Raw genomic sequence first — 5,626 nt, forward strand, 5'->3', positions numbered from 1 at the left:
AGAAAGACTCACTGAAACCAGGTTGCTGCTGCTTTTCAAAGCTTTCTGATGGGTAGTCCTCCCCCATAAAAGGCTGCTAACTGTTTTGTTTTGTACTTTCCTTGAGCTTTCCACCTTCAGTCCAAGCTGCTTTATGTGCTTGTGCACTCCCTTGGTAAATAATTGTCTTTTGCTATAATAGATTTTCTGTAATGGCAAGAGTCATCTGTTTAATTGTTGCTCGGAGAGTTTATGGAGGAAGTCTGTACCCTTGTCTTGTAGGTTTTTTGCATGGCTGTTGTCTAAATACACTAAAAGAGACATCTTGTTCTGGGCAGATAAGATAAGAATTCCACTAGGCAAGCACAGAAAGAAGGGAAAAGAGTAATTTAGTATTCACTCTGTCTTTATATCCTCAGCTGTGTGCACTGAGGCGTGGTGAAAAGTAGCTAAAAGGTGTTCACAACACTGTGTGGTAGGGAGTGAAAAAGGCCCCTTCCTGAGCAATGGTAAGTCTGGAGCTTGTCTTAGTAAGCTTCACCCGAAGGCTAGTAACTACATAGCATGGGAAGAGCAACTGTTTCTGTCACACAAAGGTATTTCTCATCCGTCAGGAAGAGACAAGGGTTTCTTTGAGAAAATTGGTTTCCTGCCGTGTTTTGAGCGCCTGTTGGAGTTGAAGACTTTAAGGTGGCTAAGGAATAGCTGCAGATTTCTCGAAAGCGTGGCTGAACTGCTTTTTCCCCACATTGGGCAGTGAACAAATAGCAAGTCTTAGAAGATTAGCCCGTATACGCCGTCTCATGTAGCACACTATTCTGTGGTAAAAACCAGTATTGTCAAAACACATGATGCTTGCCAGCACTCAGACAAAGCAATCATCTTGTTTCTTGAAAGGTTAACTCTTCCCAGAAAGACGTTTTGTGGATTTTTAAAGCATCTCAGACAAGAAGCTGGAGTTCAACATGGGAATTTATAAGAGGAACTATACATTGGTCACCAGGATTATCTTTACCAGACCTTATATTCTAAAGGTGCCTTTTCTGATTGTTTTTTTGTGGGGTTTTTTTTGGCATTCATAAGTCAGTCAAGATAGCTTTGTCTTATTTTTCTTCCTTGTCTCTAATTTCTTGCATGATAGATGTGCTTGCTCTTGCCTGTCTTCTGTTGAGTAATCTTATCAGCAGAGGAATTCTGTGGTTACAGACAGGGTGGAATAAGTGTAAACACATGGAATTCTGAATTGGTAAGCAGAAAGCACTATGTTAAATAATCTTACTCTAATCTTGTTTTGTACCTACAGCTTTAGTTTATGAAGTCCACTATAGAAAAAGTTAGTTGGCGAACGATAGACTATGCTGCTTTTGTAATGTTAGTATATGCTATGTTCTAATCTTGCTTCCTAGAAGAAAACAGTCTTTCATGGGGTTTTGAAAATAAGTATTTAGCCTGTATGTATTGTAGCATAAACGTGTATATATATTGACACAACAAATATAAAATCTCTATATATTTATATGTATTGCTACATTTAGAAAAATTTCTTTGAAAATGGTATCCCATTCTTCGTTCTTTTTTTTTTTTTTTTTTTGAAGAGAGCTGAGTAGCATGTGATTAAATCCACAATAATGGCGTTTCATTTTTGTTCCTGTTTTGACAAAATTATCTAAACCATACTGTGTTTTACATTGGAAATTAGTCTGAAACTTGCCTCTTTAAAAACGGACTTTATGAATAAAGGAAGATAGATAGTGAATTCAACTGACCTATCTTTGTCACCATGAGCTTCAAGACTCTAGAGCTAACAGGTCTCTTCTGTCCCTAATACATGAATAAAACTCCCTTTTCAAGTTCACTTTTCAGGTCTCAAGGAATTAGTCATTGAAAGTAGCTAAGTTAAGGAGATGAAAAATAAAATACTCTTTGTACCTTCTTTCATATCGTCGTTTTTGAGGTTTGAATTCAAAGTTTGTCTTCCAAGTTTGACCAGGCCGAGGGTCATAAGCTGAGGCAGTCATCTTCCTCAGCCCAGTGATTTAATATAATACCCTTCCATGTCTTAATTTTATTTTCACTGATTTTTTGAAACTAAGTTTACTAGAATTTAGGATATAGAATTTTCAAATGTAGATTGTCACGTGTTTTTTTTAAAAAAAGCAAAATCCCACATATATTTCGTTCCTATTAAATTGGATTTTAATAAAATCTTATTTTCTTTAATGTTGCTTTTGAAAAGAATTCATAAATTCTTATCTCCCCTATCTACTGACATTGAAAGAGGCACACCACACCAAAGCATCTTAGCAGCTGCGAAGTACAGACTGGGGCAAGTTTTACAGGACGGTAGTAGATATAAGGTATCTCATTGAAATTAGTAATTCTTGCTGCTGGTACCTTTCCATCCACTTAGACAACCTCTCCAGCTTTGTAATGGTTTTCCCAGCATTGAAGGTTGGAATGCATAAAAGCAAGGGGAGCCTTTGAAAACAATCTTGGTTTTATTCAGATTCATTTTTGATGCTTCTGCATCTGCCGGGTGAGTTTTACTTGAGTGTTTTAAAGAGTAAATTTCTGGCCATCAAAAACAGGATAGTGATGGTGCTTTGGTTTTATTATGAACGAAGATGCCTCCACCTCAAATGAAGTAGATGTTTAAACTGCTATTGAGGAATCCATTTCTTCTCATTAATGTAATTTTTTCTTCTTCTAGTGGTTTTCTAATGGCTGATTTTAAGAAAAATGTGCTGCCAAGAGTGTTCATTTCAGCATTCCTATTTGGTGTGATATTTTTGAGATAGGCACTAAACCTAACTGGTACAGATAATAAATAATTCAGGTGGTGGCTGTCAGCAAGAACTTGTCTGGTGTCCAGGCTGCATTTTCTTCCACATTCTTTCACCTGTTCTTGATGTTTCTTGTGATGAAAGATTGTCATCTTCTTTGAAATCTGGCACTGTTGGGCAGCTACTCTTTCATGACTCTGTCCTTTCAAATGCTTGGGGGAAGCAGCTGTTAGTCTCTTCTTTAGTAAGTCTCTTACGTGGGACTTAGTTGGATTTCCTCTTCGGAAGTGAGTGGATAGGAAGTTATCTATTCTGTAAGCTGTCATCCTGACTGTGACAGTCTGTGACAGTCTCCTGGCTGTTTTGGGGAAAGCCTGACTAACTGAGTTTGTAGAACACGGCAAAAGGCTCTGCTGGTGATCGCCACCTCCCAGTAGAAAACTGGATGGGTTCACTTCAGTCTCGAAGAGGCTGAATGGAATGCGTTTTGATCTGTAGGGAGAAAGTAAGTGTTAACCTTGTGTCTTGTCACTGTTAATGAACTAGTTTTGACACTATCCTTTCTCAGTTTCCCACTGGTGATTTTTGTCAGGAAGCAGAGTGCCTGTGTGGGTTAAAGCTCTACCTCTGAGGAAGTACTGGTACTCTGTGGGCACCACCTGGAAGCATTTCCACCAACAGGTACATCTGAAGTTGACTTCCATAAAGATTTTTCTTTGGGAACTTATCAAGTAGAAAATGTTTTAAAGCTGACTTTTTCCAAAAGAAAGAGCATGTACGTCAAGAAAGAAGACTGAAGTCAAGGAGTAAGCATGGCATTTTCATTCCTTTTCTAAGGATCTGCACTAACTCCCCGTGTCTGCATTAGGAGAAACTGGTGATATTTTTGTAGCGTATTTTGAGCAAGTATGTAGCTGTAGTTATATTTTCTAGGTCTGTGGAGTCTAGGTTGTTCTTGGAAGGTATCTTGGACCTGAGTACATTAATAGGCTTTAATGGCCCTGACCAGCCTCACCTGGGGCCTCTCCCTGTGCTGCCCAGGGCCCCACATCAGCTCCTGCCCCAGTGATGCCAGAATAGAACCGGCCTCCAGCTCCCCACGGCCCCACCCATCTGTGGGCCCTGCTGAGCTGGGCTCACCTGTGGGCCCGTGTCCTGTCCCAGCCTAGACCTGTCTCTAGGGAGGGTGCTCAGTGCTGGGGGTCCCCAGTGCCTCCCCGCGAGCAGCTGCTGGCCAGGGCAGTGGGGTGGCCCTGGCTGGTGAGGCCCCTTCCAGCTGTCCTGAGGAGCCCTGGCCCAAGGGAACACCACATGCTACCCAGCACAGAGCCAGGTGGGCGGCTTATCCCATCCTCACTGACTGATGGGGAGGATTCGGGGATTGATGACCCAAGACTGTCATGACTGAGCTCTCCCTGCACGTGGATATTCCTCAATAAATAATGAAGGAAGTGGGGTGGAAATGATGACTATCACACATTGCTTGTCGGTATGCTCTGTTGCAAGAAAAGCTTTACTTACAGAACAGAGACACTGTTAGAGCTTAATCTTTGCTGCAGAACGACTCACTGTATTGTAAGTGTTTCTGATCACCAGGTGTATCTTATTCTAGGTTAGGAGTGTTTTTAATTTCAATAGCTAAAGGCTTAAGTGCAAGTGAGTACAGGACTCGGCTTTTGAATCTGAAAATGTACTTGCATTTTGGTTGCCATGTCGTGTTCGAACTAATGTCCATGAGTGTTAGCAACATATTTTAAAGGCTGAAAGGAGCAAGTGGAAGTGGCTCCCTCAGTCTTCTCCATGCTAGCTTCCCAGTCCCTTCTTGTGTCTCATACATGCTGAAATATGGCAAAAATGGAATATGAGAGACTCCTTCCTGTATGTGTGTGGAGATGAATGGTAGAGAAGGTAATTTCTTCTGAATGATTTTTTTAAACAACTGATGTGTGCACTGAGCTGCTTGCATGAGAGTATTCAAGGATTTAAATATAGACTGGAATCTTTACCTCAGAAATACGCTTTTAGGGTGGGGTTTTTTTTTTCTTATTTCTCAGTTCATAGTGGTCTGGACAAGATTTGAAAAGATATCCAGTGACCCTGAGGATCTCATGTTGTGTGTAGGTTGAGTAAAGCTGTTAAAAATTAGGACAGGGTTACTCTTTGTGGAGCCAATACTACATTTCCTGCAACTGGATTTTTTTTTTTTTTGGATAATGGTATATAAATTAGTCAAAAGCTCTGCTTTTTCGTGCTGTGCTTAATATAGTTTGAAAGAAAAATAGTGCAGTGATTAAATTTATAGTACAAATACCTTTTTGATTATGCACTGAAATTAATAAAAGAAAAATATTTGGAACAAGACATTCTGTACTGTTTGAAAGCATTCTGTGTTTTGCTGGGCATCGTTCTGATGTGAATATTACATTTATTATGTAATGGAATCTTGTCTTTTAGATTCAAAGAATATTAAAAAAGAGAAAGATGGAAAGAATCAGCAGGCAAACAACCCGTCTTTAAAAAGTGGTAGGTATTGCAGCTGTCAGGTTATTAGTTAAGGTACCCTGAGCAAAAAGATGTGTTTGAACTATCTCCTGAGGCTTTTGGTGGGTGGTTGACATACTATTGCTTTTGTCTAACTCTGTTAGGAAAGCGTGTTTTGGTATAGAAAATGATGGCCGAAATTGCTTGACTTGAACCTGATAGTTTTACTAGCTGAGACGACTACTCTTTATAATCAAAGATGCTGTGTAAACATTAATTTTTTTAGATCGTTACTGGTTTGTCTGTTCTTCTCATCATGTATGTTCTTCTCATCATTTCCCGGTTTCATGCCTTTTCTGCCACAGCTGTTTTCTCTTTCACTC

At 39.9% G+C, this 5,626-nt stretch overlaps 1 protein-coding gene across 1 annotated transcript in view; it reads left to right on the top strand.

The window, feature by feature from the left end:
• Window positions 1–5,221: 5,221 nt before the first annotated feature.
• Window positions 5,222–5,626, top strand: part of LOC104494347 (sex comb on midleg-like protein 2) — a gene marked incomplete at its 3' end in the record, with an annotated part of 37,246 nt that continues 36,841 nt past the window's right edge. The window contains exon 1 of the mRNA XM_010137163.1: window positions 5,222–5,285. The remainder of the gene's footprint in view (window positions 5,286–5,626) is intronic.

This window comes from Buceros rhinoceros, unplaced genomic scaffold (assembly GCF_000710305.1).
Source record: "Buceros rhinoceros silvestris isolate BGI_N320 unplaced genomic scaffold, ASM71030v1 scaffold14045, whole genome shotgun sequence".
Classification (NCBI taxonomy): Eukaryota; Metazoa; Chordata; class Aves; order Bucerotiformes; family Bucerotidae; genus Buceros; species Buceros rhinoceros.